Raw genomic sequence first — 26,251 nt, forward strand, 5'->3', positions numbered from 1 at the left:
GTACTCTCGATTTGTAATTTAAAAGAAAAAAAGGAAACACTCCAATGAACGGCCCACTTTCTTCACACCTAGAAGCAACACTCAAATCGCGATCGCCTTATGTGCTCAACTTGATAGCACTGAAGACAGTACTACAGTCCCTGTAGATATTCAAGACATGAAGTTTGTCGTGGCATAACCCATTGACAAATCACTATAAGAATGATGACAATACTTATTGTCAGCTGTGCATTTTTTTTGCAAATAATTATTTTGCATGCCCCAACAGCAAGCCTTACTGAAAACAATTCATCCTTGTCTGAAACTGTGATGACGAAGGCGAGAAATAATACAAAAATCGCTAGTTACTTGCACCGGTCATAGGTAATCACTACTGACATGAAACAAATTATCCCACAATTAGCAGGACACGCTATCTTGAAAGCAGCACTTTAAAAACAATCTTGCTAAACCACTATGACTGGAGTGGTGAACTACTGCCATGCAATGCAAACACATGTGAACGCAGAGCCTGTTCCTATTTTTACCACGGGCGAACTTCTCTCAACTCATGCAGACGTTCACATTCCACTCTGCATGCGATACATAGGAACTCGCACTTGCTGAACATCATTTGTTTTAGCGTAAAATTTGCTAACATCATGTTCACATATGCAACGAGGATGGAGGGCTCCCGACTGATTTCGGGCACATGGAGTTCTTTAACTTGCACTGACATTGCACAGTACAAAGGAGTCATGCATTGAAAATTCGTTTTGGGGGAAAGGAAATGGTGCAGTATTTGTCTCACATATGGCCGACACCTGAACCGCGCCGTAGGGTAAAGGATAAAGGAGAGACTAAGAGAAAAAAGGAAGAAAGAGGTGCCGTAGTGGAGGGCTCGGAATATTTCGACCACCTGGGGATCTTTAACGTGCACTGACATCGCACAGCCCACGGCAGTATTCTGCATTTCTCCTCCATCGAAACGCGGCCGCCGCGGTCGGGTTCGAACTCGGGTACTCCGGATTAGCAGCCGAGCGCCCTACCCACCGACCCACCGCGACGGGTTCCATGCATTTCACCTCCACCGAAACGCGGCCGGCGCGGCGAGGATGCATGCAAGTTGCTGGTGGCGGGGTTTCTAATGACCAAGCACCACAGGCTACAGAAAATTCGCTTTAAGGCGATTGCTATTCGCACCTTTTTCCTCGGAGGTATGTCCGTCTTGCGGGCGCATTTGCGTGCTTCCTTGCGCTTCCTCCACTGCTCCATTTCTTCTTCCGTTTCTGCGGTTTCCAGTGCACGTTATGAATTTACGGGCGCTACAAAATAATTCCAAAAGCCAGAGAAAAAGGGCACCTACCTGTCATATGGATGATTTTCCCGTCATAGTACCCTCCGCAGGTACTCGAGTCTCCCCCCCCCCCACCCCAGAAAATATCGTAGACTTTCTTGGGGTCATAGTCTTCAATGTCGTGCGGAACAAAATTCCGCACGTCCGTGTGTTGAAGAATATAATTCCTATCTTCTCCAGCGTAGCGCACAAGGACATACATGTTCTATTGCTTGAGAAACAAATCTAGAAACGCTGGACCAAGCACGAAGGCAAAAAAATGTGCTGACAGAGTCGCCTAGATTGCTTTTCAGTATTCACTGAAATGAATAGTGCAGCAGGCGCACGTCTCCACGAAACACCAGCAACGGCGGCGCTGCGATCGCCAACGCTAAACATCGAGCCTCGCAAGGAACAGTTTAGTTTTTACATTTTCCTCTGAGTACGTACGCATTTTCTGGCCCAGATGAACGTCTATTCATTAACTTTCTAACGTAAAAGAAATGTTTTTATGTTGTTTGACTTTGCTATAATGGGCTCAGCAGTGAGGGTTTGTAGCGCCGCCGTTTAGTAAGCGGATTGCTGTTGTAAATGCCTCACGGGCAGTCTGCTCCCCGGGCCACTTCTCTGCTATACCTGTACCATTACCGCGACCAAAGAGGTCACGTTCGCGCCACAGTGAACTAGAATATTTGAATATTCTAGTTCACTGTAGTCACGCGAATGAGATTGTATACCTTCTTTTGGAGCAGAAATAACTGGTGTTACATCTTTACTCTTCCACTCTGCTCCGGCATGTAACGATGTAACCACGTTTAAACAATTTGAATTGCAATAAAGTTTGGTGCACTGAAAACCTTGCTTTAAAAATTAGTATAATTTATTGAGAACGTTTATAAGGTACCTTATAATGCTTTTTTTTATTTTTTAGCCATAGTCTGTGTACATGTATTGCGCGCCAGGGCTGTTAGAAAAAATGTAATTTCATGACGGTCTGGTCTGCATTGCATATTTTGTCCGAGTTCGCTGCCAAATTTTCCTTTTGGCTGTTTGCCCATTTTCGGGAAACTGTTTTTCTGTTGCCGGCATATAAAACAAACATAGAAATAGTGATTTCAATCTGCCCTCTAAAGAATATTTTGTGTGAATTTGTTGCAGCCTTTCTCCGCCTTGGGTACAACTGCGGAAGAGCTATTTTCTCAGTCGTGTTAGCGGACAGCAAACTTCAAGTGAAATATCTGTGGGCCCCGACAATATACTTTCTTATTAATAATACTTAATAGCAAGAAACTCTATGGCCCCGGGAGAGACAGGACATGTGTCATGTGTTGGCAGCAGAACAGCATTGAGATAAAAATGAATTAAGGCACAGCTACAATGCACGATCTGTGTCTGTAATCTCATTCAGTTAGCCTGTAATCGAGGCGTTCGATTTGTTACCCACCCACACTGGCTACTTTGTTCGCAAAAGTTGCACTTGGTTCACATATATTCCCCAGAAAACGCAGCAAAAGTAGCGGGAAACGTGCGCGACCAAGGCGATGTCCGGCCGAATAAGCTGTGCGACAACGTGGCTCAGCATTGCGCCATGCCTTGGGATCAATCATAAACCAATGGACGGCGCTCGAACCCACTTTGAAGTAATGAAAAGTAGGGACTGCTGATTCAAGAGTTTTTTACTTTTTGTCAAATTTACTTTTTGTCAAATTTGGAAGCCCAGCCTTTGAGGAATTCGAGCTTGAACATGCCCTTTCAGTCCGAGCTAGGCCACAACCTTTCAGGCTATAGCCCATATATGAGTTCATTTACTTTGTGGAAACGTATTGCAAGAGTTAATTAGAATGCCTGGCTACGCGGAGCCATATATTGCAACGCGGAATGGGAGCAGAACATGTTACATGTCAGAATATGAGGCATGAGAGTTCTTTTTCTGAGTGCCTCAAGAAGTCTTCCATAAGCAAATCTCTTAAGGTTGTCTGTTGGAAAGGAGCCGCAAGTTTATTATCGCTAGCGAAAGTGCGCTGAAGTGGCTTAATTCCTGCATATCTGTAGCATGCATGCTGAGCGGCCTGCAGATTCGCGAACCGAAAAACATGAAATCCGTACTTCTTCGATTTCGTGCTTATATATAGCTCGTTACAAAGTTACACTCCTTCGGCACATGCTTTTATAGCGACCAAATTAATCAGTTTCTGCTCTAGAATCTGCGTGTCGCCTGCTCCGAACGAAAGCCGACGATCTGGCAAAAGAAACCTGGCCAGAAATGGAGGCCTTTGAAACGGTTTTAACCCGGTTAAGAAAATTTTGAGCCGGTTAAGCTTCAACGCTTCAACATGAGTGGAACAATTCCACTGCCAAGTGGCCCATAACAATGTACAGTACGACAAACGGGACAGAGAAGAAGATACTCAACACAGAGCACTGAACTAAAACGTTTATTGCCGCCAGCCAACTGCCCTGGCGGCCGGAAAGGATGCAATCACGGTTGACTTCCACTTCCAAATCGGCTAAGATCCTTCTATAGCCTTTTTCTTCTATCTACGGAACTATATATACATTTTTCTTGAAATTTAAATTTCAAACAAGCGAAAAACTACAATCATTATTGTAGTTTTTCGCTTGTTTTGCTGCGTCCAGCAAAATTTCTGAATGCATGCAACTGGAGCGAGTTTATTGTTCGGTGCTATTTCTGTTATTCTTTCTCTGGATTTTTTTCGCTTAAAAAAAAAGAAAACAGTGCATTTGTGATGAGCCCCACATTTGCCTTAACGTGATTTTACTTACTTGCCTGCCTTGCTGCCCTCCCACGCGGTGCATGGCTTGAGGCGAAAAACAAACCAAAAAAATGCCGCGCCTGTCATCAGTGGTGGCATCTGAAGAGGTCATGACGGCAAAAAAAAGCTAGTATGAAGATATACCCTTCCAAAAATTATTTCATTTGAAACAAATAACTAATTCACAAAAAACAAAGCTTCTGCATACATTTTGCTGGTAAAACTTTTTCGGTTTCGGTTTTAGCTACATTTCGGCTACTACCACTGATCTCCACTAGGGGGCTGGATGCCGCATCGGGCGCCCGAAAGCACAGAGTTTCTTACTATTAATAGTAAGAAACTCTATGCCCGAAAGGGAAGCCACCGGAAGTTGCGCGGCATGTCCCGGAAGTCAGCCTTTGGCAGTGCAGGAAATCGGACCTCAGCATGGTCTTTTAGTTTCAGTTCTCGTTTTCCACTTAGCATTTTGTCTTTTCGACATTCTCGTCTTGTTTCATTTCATGACAATGCCTACCTGTTGCGCCGCCAAATGCATGAGGAGAGCAGCAAAGTCCTCGGGAAAGACGTTTCAAAAATAAGGGTACATTGAATCGCTATGGGACGACACTAGCAGACGACAGAACGTCGCTACACACAGTACGTACGGAACCTCGTCTGCTCAGCTCTGTGTCGTCCCGTTGCGCTAGCGTCGCCAACTCTGCTCTTTGTTGTGATGTATGTTGTCGCGATCTAAGCCAAAGTTATACCATAAATGAGGGATAAAGTTAAGAAAGAATGTGTGGAAACCTTCATTAAGCAGCTGACTTTGCAGTGCACCATTTTACTGAATTATGTTTAGACCGTACCGGAGCCAATGCGAGGCCACAATCTGGTGATGTGCCGTCGGTGTTCTGCTGGTTCACATTAGCGCGTCCAAGATATATGGTACTGCTTTTTCGACGAAGCGTATCAAGTACTGTTTCGTGCTGTGGCAAATTATGCCTGAATGGGCTGTTATTCGTGCGATGCTTGGCACTATTTACTTCAAACTGCGCTTGTCACATGCGCTGCTGCATTCGTCTTTCTCGTCAGTCGTTTCTCTCGTGCTGTGTAGGTGAAACGTGGCTGTGCTATTGAGTTAGATTAAAAACACGTCTGGAAGGTAAATGACACACTAAAGCGATAAACATCACCTGCCGTCGATAAGAGGCATCGTCCGCCACCAGCCCGAAACTGTAACAGCTGCAGTTCGAGTTTTAGGGTTTCCGCACCATTGCCTTTTCCTTGCAAAACGAAAATTTGTTTTTAAGATGACCTAGACTCATCGTCATTCCATACTTCCCATAATTACGCTCGGAAGAAAAGAATCAGATCAGAAAGTAGTGTTTAATGCACGTAACCCTTTGCCGCGACATGGTGAGACCTGCGTTCCTGTATTCTTCGGTTTCTCTGAAATTACAGGGTTCCGCAAACAATGCACACATTTCTCGCGTTGAGCTTGCTTATTCGTTTGATATTACAGTAGACGTTACACGAAAACAACGCGAAAAACTGAGAATGGAAAGGCGAAAGACGCGACTTTCTGCACTGAAATACACAGCAGACATCAAACTTCCGGAACATGCAACCGAACTTCCGGTGGCTTCACTTGCGCCCACTTCGGAAAACGGAATGCGGCATCCAGCCACCTGGTGGAGATCAGTGGCTACTACGGAAGCCTATTTGGCCATCAGTGGCTGGAGTACGTGATCTATAGTAGGATACAGCTTAAAAAAAACAGCAGTTAACACTTGGCCACGGTCCGCGGCGTACTGTATTACTCCGCTAGCCAGTCACAAAAGTGAACGAACTCAGCTTTTTAACATTTGACTTTATTAAACAAGCCAGGTATCAAAATTCTAGAGGTTATAACTTTGTTATCATGGTTAGCTTCTTGTTTAGGTGACAAGAGAAGTTTTAACAACGACCTACATTTTTGTCGTGGAGGAATTCTGTGCGCCGGTCCTGAATGTGGGCGGAGTTTCACTGCAGACTTAAGTTGTATCCGACTATAGTAACAGGCCTGGGCCCTGGGATAGACAACGGCGAGAAATTCAGGACGCCAAATTCTCAGTGTTAGTGCAAAGGAACGGCCGCCCACCTGGTTCCAATGATGTCATCAACCTTTCATCACACCACTTGACCCCAGGTGAGCTGAGTGTCCTCAGCCGCGGACTGAAAGTTTAACACCGAACGAGCACAAAATACTGGTGCGATGGCTTGTGCCGTCGAGCAACCAGTCCGCAAAGTCGAGCACTGCCGCAAACTTGAAGCTCACATCCGCGCCATTTGAGCTCTTTCAAAACCCCAAAGAGGAAGCAAGTCTGTTTTGTTACCGACAGAAACAAAGGCCATCAGGAGTCTGAAAAGGACTGAGGTCATTGTGATCTTGCCGGCTGATATAGTTCATGGCGGATGGAACAGCGTGAACAGACGAGAGACAAGAAGAGAAAGACACACAGAAGCTCTGACTCGCAAATAATTTTTTATTGAGAAGAACATACGTTTTATACCCATTTTATACATTTTATAGTAAGGTGTAGAAATCCTGCTGGTCGGATGGGAGGCCTCTTTAGCCGCTGACAATCTCCGCAGGTTTTCACATAATGTGCGACATCGGCAGGCAGTCGGGGCCAGCAATACCCGGCTACAACCCGAGATGTCCAGCTGTCGGCTCGTCGCGTGAAGCCTGTAGAACTTCTTCGCGGAAACTTTCAGGTATAACAAGGAGGTATAGGCTGTTTTCTTCGCTGCGAAGTTCGTCACGAGGAAGTCATTCTGCACACAGAAGGAAGACATTCTGTAGGAAAACAGCGCAAAAAACACAGGACTAAGAATGACAGACTCGAGTGCTGACTAACAGCAGAGTGTATTTAGTGCGAGAGCGAAATAAATACACGCAAAAAATGACTGACGCTCGCACTAAATACACTCTGTTGTTAGTCAGCGCTTGAGTCTGTCTGTCGAAATTTCTTAGTCGTGCGTTTTTAGCGCTGTTTTCCTACAGAATGTCTCACCAACTTGGCCAACAATACACCTTGAAGGAAGACAGTCCTCGCTTGAACGAGGCGGGAGGTGAAGAATACTTGCCTTCCAAGTACTCGATGAGGTGTTTCAGGTTGGTTCGGTTTGTTTTATTGGGTTTAACATCAGAAAGCGACTCAGGCTATGAGAAAGGCCGTAGTGAAGGGCTCCGGAAATGTCGACCATCTGGGGTTCTATAACGTGCACTGAAATTGCACAGTACACGGACCTCTAGAATTTCGCCTCCATCGAAATTCGATCACCGCGGCCGGGATCGAACCCGCGTCTTTCGGGCCAGTAGCTGAGCGCCGTAACCACTCAGGCACCGCAGTGGCTAAAGGAGGGAAAAAGAAAGAATTTATGAATTGCGAAAAACAATTGCCGAAATACGAAAGGTTATGATCGTATGGGCAGTACGAAAGCTTATGATGGTAGGCGTTTTGTTTCTAGAAGAAAATTTTGAACGGCAGAGCAAACATTGCCATTGGTATCACCTAGGATATCAGCGCCAAGACACAGAACAACCGCTGAAGACAGACGCAAACTGAGATTCTGTAATGGAATTTCTAATAGTCGCCTCCTGGGCGATGAGTAGCGACGACAGTAGAGAAGAAAGTGTTTTAGTTTTTCAGGCTCAGCACAATGCAGACAAAGTGGGGAGATCGCAAGACCAGGCCTGCAGAGGTAAAAATTTAAATGCAGCATTCGGCAACTTAGACGCGTGAAGGGAACTTCGAGTTTTGCGGGATCGCCAGGCTGTACTCCTCCAAGGGAACAGGACGTGTTGAAAATCGTCCAATGAAGTAAGCGCTGATGCGCAAAATTCTTTCATAAAAGTTTACGTCCGAAATCGTGCCACGGTAATGTTAGCACTGGTTGGAAGGGGTCAGCAATTGGAACACTCAGGGCTGCCTTCGCTAAAGCATCAGCTGAATCATTTAATAGGAGGCCCCTGTGCCCAGGAACCCAAACAAATCGAATTGATTGGACAGGCGCAGGGATCAGAAATTTTAGTAATCGAAAGGGCGGCGATTCAGTAGACGCATACAGGGAAGTGCATAAGGATAATGAGTCCATTATTATTACTACCGCGGATAAAGAGTTGGGTGTCTTGCGCAGAGCAGGAACTACAGCTAAAAACTCGGCCACATAAATCGGAGAATCGGCGAGGACCGTAACCGACGCTGAAGTTCCTTCAAAGCTTCTGTTCGTGGCGCTTCCCATTTAAATTGCACATCTTCCTTTGTCATTTGTGTCAGAGGCTCAGCGATGCGCGAAACGTTTTTGAGGCTAAAGCCTTTATTGTCTCATACGAGCGGTCCAGATCCTGTCCGTCCGTTACATCGCCAAACGGAAGTCACGACAACGGAAGTACTGTCATACCGTCCGTCCGTCCATTGCACTTTTCGACTCGAGGAGAGAAAAAAATCTTTTCGCACGATTAGGTTCGAGCTACCATCCTTCCGTTCCGCAGCCCAGCGTGCTAACGATTACGCTACTTCCTGCCAACGGTTATGTAGGTCTCCTTGTCTAGGACGCTGGAGAGTATATGCGGAAAGGCGTCGAAAGACGGATGCCCCCAACCCCTTCCGGTGTCTCCAGCAATTAAGATTGACCAACAGTTGTGTACTTAATTACATCTCAACCACACATCAGTGACACAAGCAGCAACACCGCGCTAAAAGCTTTCGCCTCACCGCACTTTAGGTCAATGAAGTGCCCCGCTAAATGTTTGACAAATTGAGGGCAATACGCGCACAGTCCGAGGAATCTGCGCACAGCTTTCTTATCGGCCGGCGGTGAAAACTGTGTAATAGTAGCCGTTTTCTGCGGGTCTGGACCTACTCACTCCTTGCTAACGACGTGGCCTAGAATCAGCAGGTCTTCATAGGCAGAGTAGCACTTCTCTGCTTTCAAGGTTAGGCCGGAGGACTTGCTTGTCCGGCTCAACCTGTTGTCATTCAAAATCTCCCCTTCAGAGGTTAGAGCGCGGATTCCCTAATGACGCCTTGTCTATAAGCTCTCTGCGCTTGGTGAAGAATCTGCACAGCAAAGGCTTTACTATACATTTCCAATGGGTGCCCTCTCACATATTAGTCAACGTTAATGAGGTGGCAGACAGTCTCGCCCATAAAGGTCTCAAGGATTCCATAAAAAAAAAAGTACCTCAGGATGGAAAAAGTCTCTGCAGGAAAACGGTGCTCGATCACTTCAGTACCCTGTGGAGTGCGTCCCATAACCCATGTGTGACCAAGGGACTGAGAAGGTCTCAGGCGACCCTGCTACATCGAATTCGCACGGCCTCTGCTCGCACTCCTGCATGGATGCATAAGACCGGAATAACATCGTCTCCGCTGTGCTGTTTATATGGTGTGTGCGGGGATATCGAACATTTTATTATATACTACCCAGAGTACAACGCGGAAAGGCATATGATGTTCGCTTGCTTCAAGAAGACAGGAACCCGTCACAGCACAGTTCAGGACATTGTCTACCCGAGTGCAAACCAGAGATGCAGAAGGGAGGCTGCACGCCTTCTTTTAACATTTCTGCAGAACACGGATCTTGTTTCTAAACGGTGACAGCAGGAATGGACTATGGCCTACTGTGATTGAATGTGTGCGTAGATGGTGCCTTCTGGAGTGGACACTATACTGTGAGTGAATGTGTGTACGGATTGTTGCACTACAATGGCCTATGTTCTACTGTGACTGAATATGTGCATAGATGGTGACTTCTGGAGTGGACTGTGATGTGGATTGTGTGCATAGATGGTGACTGCGGGAGAGAACGTGTGCTATTATAGGAGACTTTGCGCATAGCGGGGCAGATGCGACATTGTTAATATAGAAGGGACGATGCGGTGGAGCAATTGCCGGCAGATAAAGAGAGGCTAACCTCACCTGTAGCATTCGACACCTCAACTCAACTCTCCGCATTCTTTTGTTTAGTAAGAAACGTTTCTCCGATCGGCGTCCTGCAGACGCAGTGCAGACTTGAAGCCCACTTCACCGCCATACAAAGCGCACTCTAGCAGATGACGCACGAAGCCTCGCCTGCGGCTCTCAGTGCTCCTGCGCAATAGTGTCTACGGCGGCCGCCAGAGGGGCCCCGCGGAGCGCCGGCATCACGGAGTGACTGTCTTAAAGGGGCTGTGAACGGGGCTCTAATAAAGTTGCGGCATGCCTGGGATATTGAAACACGCCGCTTCACGAATAGTGTCCAGCAAGGATTTTTTTAATGCGCTCTGCTGAAGCTGAGTTATCTGTAGTTAAAATTTGAATTTCAGCGTCTTCGTGCCTTTCCCTCTCCTCTCGCCACTTTGTACACGCTGGAATGTAGGCGCTCCTTCGCCGACCCACCTCTAGGAGCGGAGCTTCCCGACCCGCCGGAGCTAAGCGGTTTATTGGCCGTGGCCACGGTAGCTGCCTGACGTCTGCAAGAATGCAACCAATGGCCACCTCTCACCATGTCTACGCAGATGCTGGAGACGGAGGAGGGAGCCAGGATGAAAAAGTCGCCGGGAAGGGCTCGCCAACTTTGACGCGTGATTGTGGGTCGTCTGCTGCGTGTAGAAGTGTATTATTTTACTCTGGTTTTCATGGCAACGCAATGCAGTGATTAATTGAGTTAATGTGCTCTCCTCGCAACGCGTTTCAGAGCCCCTTTAAGATTGGACGACCCTGTATATGCTGCGCCAATAGTAACGCTGAGAAATTATTTTGAATGTTTTCAGCACACCAGTGTGCGCATACTGAGGGTCGGCGTAATGGGAGGCGCAAATTTCAGATCGTAAATGGCGGAGAATCGCGGGAAGCCACCACCGACCATCAGGCATGTAGTTGCGGCTCTAAAGGAGGCCGTCTCAGAGGGCAAAGTGCGGTGCTTGACGCCGTAAAGTTCTAGAATGCGCAACGTTTGGAGATGAAGACACGGCGTTTGTGAGGGACTACAGGCACGTGTCTTTCCGCTGCTCCGCAGGCATATCAGCGATGGTAAGAGACGAACATACGCGATCTCAAGCTGCGTCACTGGGAAGGGAAGACCGAGACAACGAAACGGCGTCCATGTGCCAGAACGCTAGATGACGCTGATGTCGTTCTTGAAAGCGAAGGGCCCATCGAGCGAGGCGACCGGGTGGATCTTTAATAGGCGATAACCAGCACAGCGCACGGTGGTCCGTGACGACGTCAAACTGGCGACCTTACAGATAGGGCTGGAATTTCGTTAGCGCCTATACAATAGCTAAGCATTCCTTCTCCGTAACAGAATAGTTGGATTCAGCTTTGGTGAGCGCGCGCCTCGCATACGCAACTACGTATACTTCAAACCCAACTTTCCGCTGAGCCATGACAGCTCCTAAGCCAACGCCACTCGCATACGTATACGTACCTCGGTAGGTTCTGTTGGGTTATAGTGTCGGAGTATTGGCGGCGAACTCAACAGATGGCGCAGGTAGTGAACGTTTGGTCGGACTGGGCAGATCAGCCAGACATGTGATTGTTTCCGCCAAGTAGCTTCGTGAGCTGAGCAATGATGGAGGTGAAATTGCGTACGAAGCGCCGAAAATAGCAACAGAAACTATAGCAGCAGTGAATAAACGTTTTGTCTCTCTCTCTCTCTCTTTCACTGTCGCGCGCGTCCTCTTTTACCGCTGCTTATATCGGTTTCACCGCTGAGAAAAAACGCCTGCACGTTCTATATAGTGCTCACCCTAATTCTTTTGAATTATTCCACCGAGACTCGTGTCATAGCAGTGGCGGCAACAAAAAAAAATCGTGTTGGCGAGACTGACGTGCTCGGTTGGTGTACAGTGGCGATCAATATGAAGGTGATCGCTCGAGCGGCGACCGAGGAAAGGAGCAGCGCCACGTTACGCCGTCACCCTCCGTGGCGAAGGGAACATCAGAGTAGCTTCCCTATCTCTTTTCGCTGTTCCTTGAGCTGCTGTCACTCCTTTCTAGCAAGTCCCAAATTTCGTTGTTTTTTTACGCGTCAGCAGAAAGATACGCACGTGTCGTAATCTTGTGCATACTGCTAGACCGGACGCAATCAATTGGAAGTTAATCATGCGAACGTCAACCTATGCTAGAAAAAGCCGCCTTGCGCGGCATTTTGTCATCTTTCAGGAATGAAATTACGTTAGCTTCCGGTGCACTCAGGCTCTTCCACAAAGAGCGGGCAGTCTTCTCAGTAACGATAGTGTCAGGTTTCACTTTTTTCTTTAATTCCTCATTTGCACTGCACACTGTCGCATCTATTACCTCGGCGAAGGCAGCGAATTTTGAAGCTCCCAGCTGATCGAAATTATTAACGCAAAAGCCATACATGAGTAATTGGCAGGAGAAAGCGGCGGACGTGGCAGCGTCCAGAAAAAAAAAACACCGAAAACCGCCCAAGGTAGTCGGTCACAGGTATGGAAAGGTGTTTTCTCTAGCCCATTGCTTACGCGGGCTCCTATACTTCGCTATAAGGGATAACTGCACACCTGAATTTCGTTTCGCAATAGAGTGAATGGAGGAAAATCAAGACAGTGAAGGCATGATCTATGTCATCCTTGGGGGGGGGGGGGGGGGGTGATAATTGAATACTCATGATTGGGATTATTTAAGTCAACCGATTAAATATCAGATACTGATCTATGACATCTCGAATCTGCACTTTCACATTAACAGCACGAAAATAGTCTCAAGTGCCCCCGTATCGTAACGGTGCCCTCTATTACGCATTTTCTCCGTCCTTCATTCCTTTCTGTACCAGGGGTGACATCTACCGCGCCTTCTATTTCCTGTACTATCAACTCTTTCGGTGTTTAACACTGCCGTTCGTTTCTACTCTTTGCCTACAGCCGCAAAAGTTGCTATTAAAGAGTCAAAAAGAATTATGGCATAACATTGATCAATATTTTATTCTCTGCAAAAAAAGGATAACTTTCAGCACGCTGCACTCATCCATAACATGCAACATAAACTCTGTCGATAATGCCCGCTTCAGACATGCATTGACTTTCTATCAATCCTTGATAGGGTGCCCTCCTTTCCTTTAAAGATCTTCAATTCTCCTGGACAAAGATGCATAGAGTGACTCTGTTATGGCCAGGTCTCCTCGAATGCGATTCCATTCGCCTTCTACCGCTTGCCACAATGTTTCTGGACTCCCTGTGTCCGGATGCACGCGAGCCAGGTTAGCTTTTATAATCCCCCAAATGTTTTCAATTATGTTGAGGTCCGGACTCCGCGGTGGTCACTCCAGCTGTGCGATTCCACTGCTGTTCAGGTACTCCTGCACTACAGATGCACTGCGTACAGGGCACCCGTCATGTTGAAAATAAAAGCAGCCGTCCGGGAACGGTCCATTAATAACATATGGGAGAAGAATGCTGTTACATATTTCTATGTAAGCTTCAGCTGTCAGCCTCCCCGGAATGCGGTACAGCGGGCCAAGACCAGCGTAGCTGATGGCACCCCACAAGTTCACAGAGACACGTCCGCTGGCAGCGAAGTTCAGGACGTTGTCCTCATCATACCGTCCGGAAAAGAGAAAGAAAAAATCAATTTTGAAATGCGCAAAAAGCATGCGCATTCCTATCTTACTATTACCTGGACCCGGAGACCCTCCAGACGCGGAGACGCTGATTCCAGCAAGTGGAGAATGTGGACTCGTCGCTGAATATAACTTGCTGCCATTGGTGCGATGTCCAGCTTCTGTGACGGTTGGCAAATTCTAACCGCTTCTGAAGGTGAGTTGCTGTAAGAATGGGCTTCCTTGTGGTTACGTGACTCTTCAGTCCTGCCTCATGAAGTCACCTTCGAATAGTGGGCAGACTAACATCAACTTCAAGCTGCTCGGCAATTTTTTTTTTGCTTTTGTGAAGGGGTCTTGGACGGCTGCAGTTACGAGGAGGTGGTCTTCATCTTCAGTCGTTTTCCTGGGCCTGCGACGATGAGGGGCATCCGCTACACGGTTCTCTCTGAAATAGACATTGAGGGTACGGTCTACAGTTTTCTGTGGACGGCCCACTATGGCAGCAATTTTTCTCTGAGAGAATCCTGCCTTTCCTAGACCAATTATTTCGCTCCTTTCCTCCGCAGTTAATCGCCGTGGCATATTGGGAGCGACTGAAGGTGTTAACAAAAAAAAAACGGCTTGTGTCAAGAAGAGCCTCTGATAAGTCTTAAATGCTCGCCGGGAGCTGCACACTGAGGACGCCCGGTAACTTTTTTTTCTGTGCATTACCAGTCCGGCGCATGTGGGCCGTAGAAACAGTGACAGCGTTATCGAAACCTGTGACGGCAGAAAAACCCGCCCCTGCTATACTGGCAAAAATGAAAAATAAATGATATACAATGCAGATAAACCGAAGCCCAGAGAACAAACACAGGAAAAAGGTGGCGAGGTTGTGATAGGGGTGACGGCTGTAGTCCGGAAGAGCCTACGAGGGAAAGAAGGCAACGCAATCTTAATCGTCGCAGTTCCGATATCGGCCGCTATGCAGCTCGAAAGGCCCGCCGGTCAATGCTCGCGCGATCACCTTCATATTGATCGCGACTGTGCCTAATTCAGCCGCGTCGAGGCGCTCAGACGCTCGTTGAAGGCTCCTTCAACAAATATCGGTGGCAGACTAAACACCAGCTTTATTCACCTTGACCTACACGATGACAGTAAGCCCGCGGACACACGACACGTGCGGCCAAGGTCACCTACGGCTGTAGGGAAGCAACGGCTACAGCCAAAATATCACGAGCCCCCCTCGACTTTGGTATAACGAGGTTCAACTTAGTTCGGTAAAAGTGGCGATAAAAATTTCTTGCTGAGTAAAAAAAAAGCTCATAAATTCAATGTTAGCATATTCTTGAAGATAATTTAGAAAACTCAGAACCCTGTAGCTCTACCGCTGCGCAATGTTTTTCCACTTGTTTCAAATAGTCCCTCTTATTGTTTGGGGACAATTCTTCGCGTACTCTTTGCTGAGATTCTACATTTTAACGTGCATAAGGCGGACAGCGCTGGCTCTTCTTGCATTCTATTACTCCCGACGTACGCGCCGTCGCGTATTCTCCCTAAAGTGGTCCCGGTTCTCTGTATGCGTACGTTAATTGTGCCGTCGCGAATTCCGTCTAAGCGAAAATGCTACAACGTGCACAGTAAGCTTAGAACGCCTTGAGTTAGCATGTAGCACAGGGCTTTCGATGTTTATGGAAGTTAGCCGCGACATCGACAGATGCACATTTCTCAAGTGAGTGCGAAACGTGTAAAAAATGGCCGCACAGTTCGTGATAATGTAAGGGACTAGAACCCAGGTCCCATGACTATCAGCTGCAACTTCATTCTAAGTGATTAAATCTGATTTTCGCGGATGCACTATCAATCCGGAACAGAATGCGAACACCACTCGCGACTTAAACACAATCTTTCCTCTCTTTTTTTGGTTCCATGGATACCGCGAGTAACCCGCATCTTTTATGTCTGAACCTACAAACGCAATCTGACACTCGTTTCTGCGCTGTCCCCGCCTAAGTCGCCGTAAAGCGCTGTCTCCCTTCACACCTTGGTTTTCTAACTCGTCAGATCTCCGCTCCGTGTGCTCGCCACACCCTTCGTCGTCGTCACCTCGCACACATCATTCGCACGTGCACACGTGAAACGCCACACGTGCTGGAACGCGCAGCGTTCCCCTGTCCGATGCACCGCGTTCAAAATTTCTCCGACGATTTCGTGTGCACATCACAGCATGCATTGTCCGAGTTGTTTATGATATAAATAAGTGCTCAAAACATAAGCTTATTTTCTATTAGAGTCTATTTAGATCACTGTTCTCCGCTTTAAGAAAGCCAATTTGTGTTGAACGAAGTGGTCTTCAATTTCATAACTTGTTATGCCGTAGATCATCTATTTGTATCATAAAGACAACGAACGCAATACACGATACATGCACGCTGTGCTTTTTTTCATGCGTTACCTTGAGCCAAGCAAAATTTTAATCGCATTTGCGAAACCGATGCACGAGAGATTATACTCCATAGCGCAACAAACTCGCCGCCAAGTGAAGCGCGAACTACGGCGGTCACACTGACTGAAAATGGTGCCATTCCTGATGAAGCAGAAATCGGACGTCGCCGAAGGCCAACTATTCTGCACGATGCGCGCAAACAATTAACCTTTACTTGCAGCATTGAAAGCGTCCCTGACGAGCAGTGATGGCAGCACCGCGCCTTCGCTCGCCGGCGATAAGGCAAGCATCAGATCATCGAGATTGGCCAGCGCTCTTTGCTGCGCACCTGCTGATAGAGCGCGCTGGCATGCAGTTTTGGCCAGTTTTGCCACCGCTCGCGCGCTCTGTTTTACTTTTGGTGCAAGTTTTACTTTTGGCACAGCTGCGCCGTGGACTGAAGCGACAAGCCCTGTGATTTTCCGGCCATGATTCTGAGTGGGTGAGCGAGAGACGTTAGGTTTTTCTTCATAAAGGTGCAATACTGGCTCCTTGAAAGATTTAGGTCTCTCATATCCCCCAATAAGCGTTGATAACTCACCAAAAAGGATTAGAAGTACAATAGCAAATTGCATGGCCGTCGATAGTTATCGGATATCATCATCAACATCATTGGCCTCACTACGCCCACTGCAGGGCAAAGGCCTCCCGATGTCTCTCCAATTAGCCCTGTCGTTTGCCAGCTGCGACCACTGTATCCCCGAAAACATCTTAATCTCATCCGGCCACCTAACCCTCTGTCGTCCTCTGCTGCGCTCGCCTTCTCTTGGAATACACTCCGGTACCGTTAACGACCACCGCTTACCTTAGCTTCGAATTACATGCCCTGCTCAAGCCCATATCTTCCTCTTGGTTTCAAATAGGATGTAATAAACCCACGTTAGTTCCCTCACTCACTCTGCCCATTTCCGGCCTCTTAGCGTTACACCTTTCATTTTTCTCTCCTTAGCTCGCTGCGATGTCCTTAACCCAAGCTGAGCCTTTTGCCGCCGAACTCTGGGGGTCGTAAATCAGGGAAGCCGGGGGGTCTCGTTCCGTCCAAGCCGGCGTCTCGCCGTCCTCAATGGATTGGAACGACACCGGCTTGTAGCTGCATGGGCCTGGTTCGCTGGCACGAGACCTCTCGCGCCAGGTTACTGTGTCGTCTGCAGGATGTTGACATTCCGCGATCTCGCCGAGTTCGGATATTTTGCTTCCCAGTGCAAGGACCTCCTCGAATAAGGGCCGCCCGTTCGCGAACTCGCGCGTCTGACGTTTCACCGTCGTCCGCTCAATCTCGAGTTGCTAGGCATGCGCCGCCGGAGCCGCTGAGGGCGTGTCCTCACGCCCTCGGCACTTCCCTTTCTTTCAGCTGCTTCGCCAGGTTCGGTCATTGTAGCGATACTGCGGACTAGCCGTGTACGTAATCTCACATGCGCGGCATTTCCGATCTTTCAGCGATTTCGCTGGCTGTGGGTATTATAGTGATGCATTTTGGGACTTCTGTGTATTTGACTTGACTCTGCGGCATCCGGCGCGTGTGCATTACAGTCATTATGCGACTTTGCAAATGCACACAGGAGTTGTTTGATATTTCGATTTCGGTGCACGCTCACATGCGCGATATAACGGCTTTGAACCGCTCATTTGACGCCTCTTTTAGCTGGCACGTATTTAAGCAAAGCTCCATCGAGGTACCCGCGGAAAACCTTTAACACACTTCCCGCAATACCAGCGACACTAGAGTTGGCGCCAATCACTCAACAAGTGGCTTCACAGTGCAATTTGGCCTGACTCGTCGGAGGGCCCGTCTCCTCACTACGACTATTGATCAACTACTCACGAAAGGATTCTTTCTACTGAGCCCTGGCAAGCTCTTTTCTCTTGAACGCGACATCGAGGAGGATCGGGCACTGCCCCAACGAAGTGCACGTGCTCTCGGCGCTTCGCAGACGGTGCATTCCTCGCTACGAGCTCGTTCCGCCTATCGGTTGGATATTAGTTATGGATGCTTGAGACAGCGCATCCACAACTACCCATTCGCATTCTCCTTTCGAACCTCATCCGCGCTCGTAAAATGATGTGCCATATGCGAGTGAACTCACCTGTTATCGATGCGACACCGCTATACCTTTGCACCTTGCCTTCGAGAACTGCCAGAGCATTTGGTGGTGGAAAGTATTTACGGGCCGCCGAAATATGAGCTTGGATTGAGCTCGTTTAGGCGGCGTTTTCATCCCAGATCTTCTGCCCTGCACCTTGCGCGATTATAATTGGTTTGATCATAGAAGGTTGTGGCCAAATACTACACCAGGGTGGCCAAATCCTGCTCTGGTGAGAGAGTGCGTTGTCGGTTCTGGTCACCGAGATCAGGCCGCACTCCAGGCCTGGTTATGCAATTCCATCGACACGCGGACTTTTTTTTTTAGACCCGGTGGAGAATTGCGCTGCACCAGGATTTGAACCCCGGTCCTCTTGCACGCGAGGCGGATGTTCTACCTCTACGCCATCGCTGCCGGGCGCGCGATTATAAGCCAACTGACAAAGCGCACTTACTGCATCTGCGGGCATTGGCGGAGCTGGACCGCGGGGCATGATTCCGTTAGGTGGACCAACTGGCCGGCTTTCTCAATTGAGAGGAGTGGGAAGGGCAGCTGTCACCAACTTGGTAACTTCTACGCTTGAAAATGTGCGAAGCTCGTCGGGAAGTAGTGCACACGAACACGGTGTGGCCAGAAGAACGCTTCCGCACCAGAAACACGAAAGACCAGGCGGAACAAGAAAACTTGCCTGATGGAAGCACAAATGTGTGAATGAAGACTGCGGTGCTGAAGTACGAGGACAGGGCCGAAGGCTTGAACCGTGTGACATTCGCCGAATTCTAGACGCAATATAATAAGACTGACTAGGATGCACCAGAAACCTACCATCCTGCGTCGCCGCGCGTACGATCAAACTAGAGCGATCGATTGCAAATGAGAGCACGAGCTCTGTACTATCCGTTTCGTCGAGAGATTGGCATCTTGAACGGCAACCACTTCGAGACGACATTCCATAAGAGCGTCAACCAGATTCTATAAGTAAAAAAGAAATTCGATCAGTGAGTGAGCATGGAAGTGATGCGGTCCATGAAGTACATGCGCTCGATCCCGGCCGGGATCGAACCCGCGCCTTTCGTGGCAGCAACCGAGCGCCATAACCACTGAACCACCGCGGCGGCTCCGCGGCTCGTAATGCACATCTATAACTGGTACACTAATCATGCCATGGTCTCGCCAAACAACGCTTCTATCAACGCAGTCATCGCCTGTGCGATTTCTGGGAAGGCTGCTGTAGCCTTCGGTGTCATTACTGTCCGTCTGCCTTCAAGCTGACCGTTACGCATATAGGAAATGAGCGAGGTCTGTCCGCCGTCTGTCATAGGTAACGAGGAAAGCATGTTGTCAGATATAATGAACCTGCTAGATAGACGTTTGGAAAAAATCCGGCCCACACACATGGAAGAGCCGTCTGGAAGATTTGATGTTATGCTCTGCGGTGACATGTGACAGCTGTCATCCGTAAGAGCAGCTGAGGTATTAAAACGGCCTAAGATGAAAGGCAGTTTCTACGACACCTCAATCATGCCGTGGCACACTATTTAATGCAAATGGTACGGCCCTCTTCTCATCCAAACTAACCAACATTGGCGATGGTGACGCCTTAACTGCCGAAGCGAAGGCGCGGTCCTTGAGGCCCATTTCATCACCATCGAACAGACCAGTGTCTCGCCGCAGTTCGGCTGTACTACTCGAGCCGCGATGCTGACCTCAACCAGACTTTCGCAGACGCCACCCACTCAGCCAACGAGTGTCTCGCTGATGACGTAGTTACTGTGCATCATTACAATAAGGAACGGAAAATGACCATTAACGATGTCCCCTGCCTAGGCAAAGCTGAGACGGCCAACCTCCCGGCTACAAGTACAATTTGTGTGGGAAAACCTTTAATCACAAATATCGATGTTACCTATGGTTTTGCTAAGGGCACATTGTATGTTGAAGGCATTTCTTCAAGATTATGTTTGGAAGGCGCGTCGGCCATAGGGATTTGTACCAAAGTCAAATCCCAAAACTTGTGGAGCACTCACCGAAAACTGCAGTCGACAACGTTATCGATCAAATTCAGTGCATTAAAACACGACCATGAGGCGGACTCAGTTACCAGTTGTCCAGGCCAACGCCATAACAATCCACAACTTACAGGGCGCTTCCTACGATCAGGCAAATGTGGGTTACGCCAGGAGCCACCCACAGAGGATGGCGTACATGGCGTTGAATGGGTTCGGGCAGATCTGTTCCGCTCAACGTCAGCGTAACAAATGTGGTGGAGTCGCCATTTACGCCAAATTTGGCAAATTTTTCAGTGCTTGGATCTTCGTTTCGTAGTCCTGCGCTTACAGCGTGAGTGACGGAACACCCGGCTTTGTTTGATATCTTTATCACTTGCTTCTATCCGAACAAGAAATTCGTCGTAATTAGATGACATGAATGTGATATAATTCGTTGCAGTCAAAAATATTCCAGTAGAAGTCGCTGGAAAAGTAGTCACGTTGAACGAATTATTTTTCTTATTACCAACACAGCCTAGAAGTACAAAATATTGTGGGGCTGTGAAAGGCTGCAATGTTAGAGCGACTATTCTTATTACAGTAAGGTATTATTAACAGCTGCAGATAACTTCCACGAATTTAGTGTACTGAATATTTAATCCTTGCTCATTGAAACTGTTGAAACATTGAAACAGCCACAGTTGGTCCAAACACAGTGTCAGACCACAGAGAGATGCATCCTTGTCCAGCAAAGGAACACAGAGCACTTCTCTGTACAGAGCTTATGCAGGAAAAATGATATTGACGAAGATACTCATCGGGAATGTGTAGAAATTGTGCTGCTGATGAGATGAACCATTCGAATCAGAACAGCACAAGCAGCAGGGTTATTCAAAAGAGAGGGGTAAGTAGACAGTGTAATGTCAGATGAGCAGAGAGACTTTAAGTGGGAAACTAAAGGAGCAGTAAGGGAGCAATTCCGGAAGTAATGACTGACATCTTCGCACAAAACACCGCATGAGCAAATTGAAGAAGATAAGGCAATTTTTTTTAAGTAGAAAGGGAATCGACCACGCCCAGTGAGTAAAGTAATAAGAGGACTCCTAGGTAGACGGATGGAAGGAATATTGAGCGTATCGGGGATCCAGTTAAATAATTCTGTTCCGCCATTATTTTCTTGCCAATAAGTTCGCCATAAAAGAAGTGAAGAATGGTGTAAGCGGGAACGCACGCAACAGCGTGAAAGGGTCAAAGTGCGTAAATGGCCATATTACCAAGCACTACCACCATCCTGGTCGGCTAACTCATTTCCGAAAATTCCTTAGTGACCCCGGATATGAAATAAACTAAATGAGGCAAGAGAAGACACTAACTCATTTCCGAAAATTCCTTAGTGACCCCGGATATGAAATAAAATAAATGAGGCAAGAGAAGACAAACGATAGAGATCTTTCTTATGTAAGTATTTGTCGGGTTAAATGAAGTAACTGAAGACGACAGAAAGCAGAGATAGAGAATCAGTGTACAAATGAACGGGCCTAGAAGGAGGGTTATTAATAGCAAACGCAACAGCAGAATAGAATGCTACAAGCTCAGCGGCATATAGGCACTTGAAGGTGGTTCTAAGGATATGCGATGAACGTATAAAATATTTTTTTTTGTTGAGCTAAGAACAACAAAAGCAGCACCAGCACTCTTATGAGTGAATGACCCGTCTGTGTAAATATGCAATGCGCGCACAAAAAAGCCAAGGCTTCCTGATAACTACGTTGAGCAAAAGAAAATTTATATTTCAGTGAGGGATGATCAGACCAGATATTAAGTACAGGCTAAATTTCAAACGGGTTATACAATGTCTTGCCGTAGACAACGGGTTGCCGTAATGTAAAAAACAAACTCTGCACATAATTGGTCCAGATAAATAGGCAATGGAAGAACATTGACAAGGTCATGAAGAGCAACAGTTCTTGTACTACTGTAGGCACCAGTAAGAGCAAGAAGCGGAATGCGTTGCAACGATAAGACACGATCTCTAAGTCTGGAAAGCGGACACTGGAACCACCAAGCTGGGGCGGCATAGGTGCTTGTAGGAAGGATAACCTGATGATATATTAGGCGCAAATGCGATGGAGAAACATGAAAATGGAAACGGAACCAATTAAGGAGCTTGGTCGTAGATGCAATAATTTTCTCTTGCAAATGTTTAACATGAGGAATAAAGCTTAGCTGGGAGTCAAAAACAACTCCTAATAATTTGATATTGGTTTCACCTTGAGACTGTAACTGTCTAGGCGTATAGTTGGCTTCCGTTTGAGCAACGCCGGGACTCCATTAAAAAATAAAACATAAGAACAATTTTGAAGATTTAAGTGAACACGATACTTGCCACACCAGTTTTGGATTAATGTTAAAACATTTGAACCCAATGTTGACAACTCGTGGATAGTCTTTCCAGGGACGAGGATAATAGTGCCGTCCGCATATGCCTGAATGTGGATAGGTGAGGGAACAGGGATATTTAAGAGGTCGTAAATTAAAATGTTCCAAAGTAAAGGTAAAAGAGGAGAACCTTGCGGACTACCGACAGAATAAGGCACAGAAATAGTACAAGAAGAAGATTGATAGGTCAAATATCGGTTATCTAGGAAAGAAGTCAAGAGGGAATGTAAATTTGCTGGACAACGATGTTGTCTTAAAAAATTTAAAACCAAAGGGTGCCAAACACCATCAAATGCACCTCTGAAGTCCAGAGAAATGAGAACGACAGGAAATTTTTGTTGCTGCTATGTAAATAATAGCTCCCGCAGACGATAGAGAGCCTGAACAGAACTACGGCCAGGCGTGAAACCGTACTGATTTTTGTGCAGTAGATCATTCTGGAACAGGAAATAGTACAGCCTGCCATACAACAAACGTTGGTGCACTGTACCGAAATACTAATTAATGCAGATAGGCCGGTAAGAATTGGGAAGGTGAGCTGGTCTCTTCGGTTTGGGAATAAAAATAATCCTTCCAACTCTCCAAGCCTGAGGAAAGTAATCCAAATGCAAAGCAGAATTAAAAATAGAGAGGAAAAACAAGCGATGAGCATTAAACAAGGCGCGAACAGCACGAGCAGAGATTAGATCAGGGCCAGGAGAAGACGTCACAGCTATCGAATTGATTACACCTTCAATCTCCGCAGCAGTGAAGGGTAAATCTTGAACTGAGCTGTTGTAAGGCTGTGCTATAATGTCACGAACGTGAGTATGGTATGGAAGATCGTGGGAAAAAGTATCTGTAGCGATGTGAGTACGAAGTAGCAGCTTTACAGTGTCAGGAAGCGTTTCAGTATACGAGCCATCAGAGTACTGAAGAGGAGGAATTACAGAAGGGCACCTGAGCTTGCAAAAGGCATGTTTGTATGGCTTGCCAAACAGGAATTTGCGCGTAGCTGTGGAGGAGATCTCCTTTAAATAATTATTATGGGTGTTTCGAATATTATATCGATACGTTGCAAGAGCCCTATAATAAACTGAGCGGTGGAAAATTCTTAACTGAGGGTCTGAAATGCACTGCAAGCGGCGGCGAAGAGCGCGCACACGGGACCGCTCCATCCTCAAATCAGCCGTCCACCAAATGGAACCCTCGGGAAATTTGGGTTTTACCAAACGCAAGTTTTTCTTATATAGTGTCATAAAAGTGTCGTTAAATTTAGCTGGAACCTGATCAAGGGCGGACGCTGAATGGAACTGATGATTATAAAAATATTGAAACCAAGTCAAAGAAGTTAACTGGTAAATTAAACGACCCGAGCTTACAATCTAGTTGTAAGCTCAGCGCCATGTTTCTCTCTTCTTGTTCTGTGTCCTGCTGTCTTGGGCTGTTGAAAACAGCTCGTAATACCTTGGGCCCTGTAGGTGGTAGCCAGCGCTTCTTACTTTCTTTTCTAGCCTGCATTTGGTTTTTTTATTAGGTTGCTAATCGTTAGGCATTTGGAAGAGTTTCCGGTCAACAGTTAACGTGGGCTTCTCACAAGTGTGTTAAGGGGAGGAACAAGTCTCTAAAACTGTAAACCAATGACATCTTGTCGTCGCTTTCCCGTTAAGCTACACCTGTAAGCAACAATAAGCTTGCGAGTGGTGAAAACACGATACAATGCTCTTCATTTGCTGTTCAAGGACAGCCACGTTGTCTGAGAGAGAACATGTATTACTTCCTGGCAAGTTATTAACCACTGAACTTAAGTGGCATGCATTCTCTTTGCGCGGCTAGATGTTGCGATTGTACTTTTGCTTGATTACAGATACCTCACTGGCTAGCTTTGATGCACCAACTTTTTCCGTGTTAGCAAAGACAACAATTCATGATTATGTATTGCGCTTTGGTCCTTATGACTCTCCGAGGGCACTCTAAACATCTTAATGGACTTTTGATTCATGGAGATAGTTTTTCGCTTCGAGCGCATTTATTGCGCGACCGCTTTGTGCCCTTTTCCTTCAGCATTCCAATGCAAAAACAAACTGGCCACTCCTAGTCGCAGCGATTTAGGAACTCCAGTTGTATGTGCCTTCGTTTCACCGCAAGGCAGTTTTCACATAACGCGAGGTTACTACGTATTCTATTAACGCGACTTGGCCTATATAAAAGTAAAAAGGAAGCAGACTGTACTCTGGCGCACTCCCTGTGAGCGGCAGGGTAGGCTCCAAAGCCGTGGGTAGATTTCCATTACTAAATATAAGAAACAGCTACGGTTGGCAACGGATACAAATTCAGTCTTAAAAATTTGCAAAGTTATAGCAGGTAAAGTAAATTTAGCCGAGGTTTCAGTCTCCTCTGTTTGCTAACAGCCAGATCTCCGGTGCCGAGCTAAATTGCCTGTTCCCATTACAAAATGTATCAAGTTACTGTGCTTTCTAGTGGGAATGTGCCCTTGCTGCCAAGTCTAAGCATTCCATATTTTTAGTGATTGAAATCTACCCTGGGACTTGTGCAGCATACCAAGCACCTAAAAGGAAGTCCGCTATAAAGGATGGCGTACCTCCTTTTTACTTCCATACAGGATTAATCGTGTTCTGAGCGTATAGTACGCAACCTGCAACATTTTTTTTTCGTTTTTCCGGGCTGAACAACGACCAGATCAAGGTAACTCTGCAGTGCATAGGAGAATACATTGATTCAGAGGTACTAGTCAATCCTTTAGTCTGCATTGTCTGCATTCATACAACCAGAAATTCAAAAATACGCCGTGCATGCACAGTAATTAAGCATTCTTTTCAGCACTGTGGCAGGCTCTGATGTTTTGTAATCCCTTATTTTCTTCACAGTTCAAGGAAGAGGCGAAGGTTATCATCTAGAGCCAGGGTGACAACTTGGCTGAGACTCCTAAGAAGCTGTGCGAGGCCGATGTGGACTTTGTGAGTGCACTGTTTTGACACTCTTTGGAAATAACTCCCTCTCGTAATCCTGTTAGCGAACCCATGTCGCAAAACACTTCCTCTTGCTTAAGCGTTCTAAAGTTGTGACAGTGTTCACTGTGGTGGTTCTGCGTGTATCGATTTCTATTAAACACTTATCGGCAGATAGGTTTCTTTGTTAGGTCTATATTCGATGTACTTAAAAAAATATGAGTTTTCTGGGTACCTTTCGCCCGCAGCTGCTCAAACATTGAAGATTCTGAATGCCATGCACAGTAAGAAAAAAAGAGGTGCATCACACGGTAGTCGCTTCCTTTTTTCTTTTAAGAGCAGTATACAATTTTTGATCTGAACACCTGTGTGTGTGAGCCAAAACTATATTATAAAAATCACGTTTCTAATGTCTCCGAAATATAAGTTTAATACCGAGGCGTTGCACTTAGCAAAATGTGTAAATAGCCTTACGCAGAAGGAATGTTGTACTCATTGCTTTTAATAACGAAACCCTAGCACAGTAAAGATTTCATTTTAGTTTTCGCCCTGCAAAGGAAACAACCTGAGTCGAATACAGCAGTTTTCACATGTTACTTTCAACAAAAGCAGTGTCATGCAAAAGATGCCAAACTACGATTACCTTTTGGTGTGAATAGCGCGCTACACGCTAAC

At 46.8% G+C, this 26,251-nt stretch overlaps 1 long non-coding RNA gene across 1 annotated transcript in view; it reads left to right on the top strand.

The window, feature by feature from the left end:
* Nucleotides 1–26,251, top strand: part of LOC144123035 (uncharacterized) — a 132,754-nt gene that overhangs the window by 77,808 nt on the left and 28,695 nt on the right. The window contains exon 2 of the long non-coding RNA XR_013312973.1: nucleotides 25,496–25,585. This is a non-coding gene — a long non-coding RNA (uncharacterized LOC144123035). The remainder of the gene's footprint in view (nucleotides 1–25,495; nucleotides 25,586–26,251) is intronic.

This window comes from Amblyomma americanum, chromosome 3, assembly GCF_052857255.1.
Source record: "Amblyomma americanum isolate KBUSLIRL-KWMA chromosome 3, ASM5285725v1, whole genome shotgun sequence".
Lineage (NCBI taxonomy): Eukaryota > Metazoa > Arthropoda > Arachnida > Ixodida > Ixodidae > Amblyomma > Amblyomma americanum.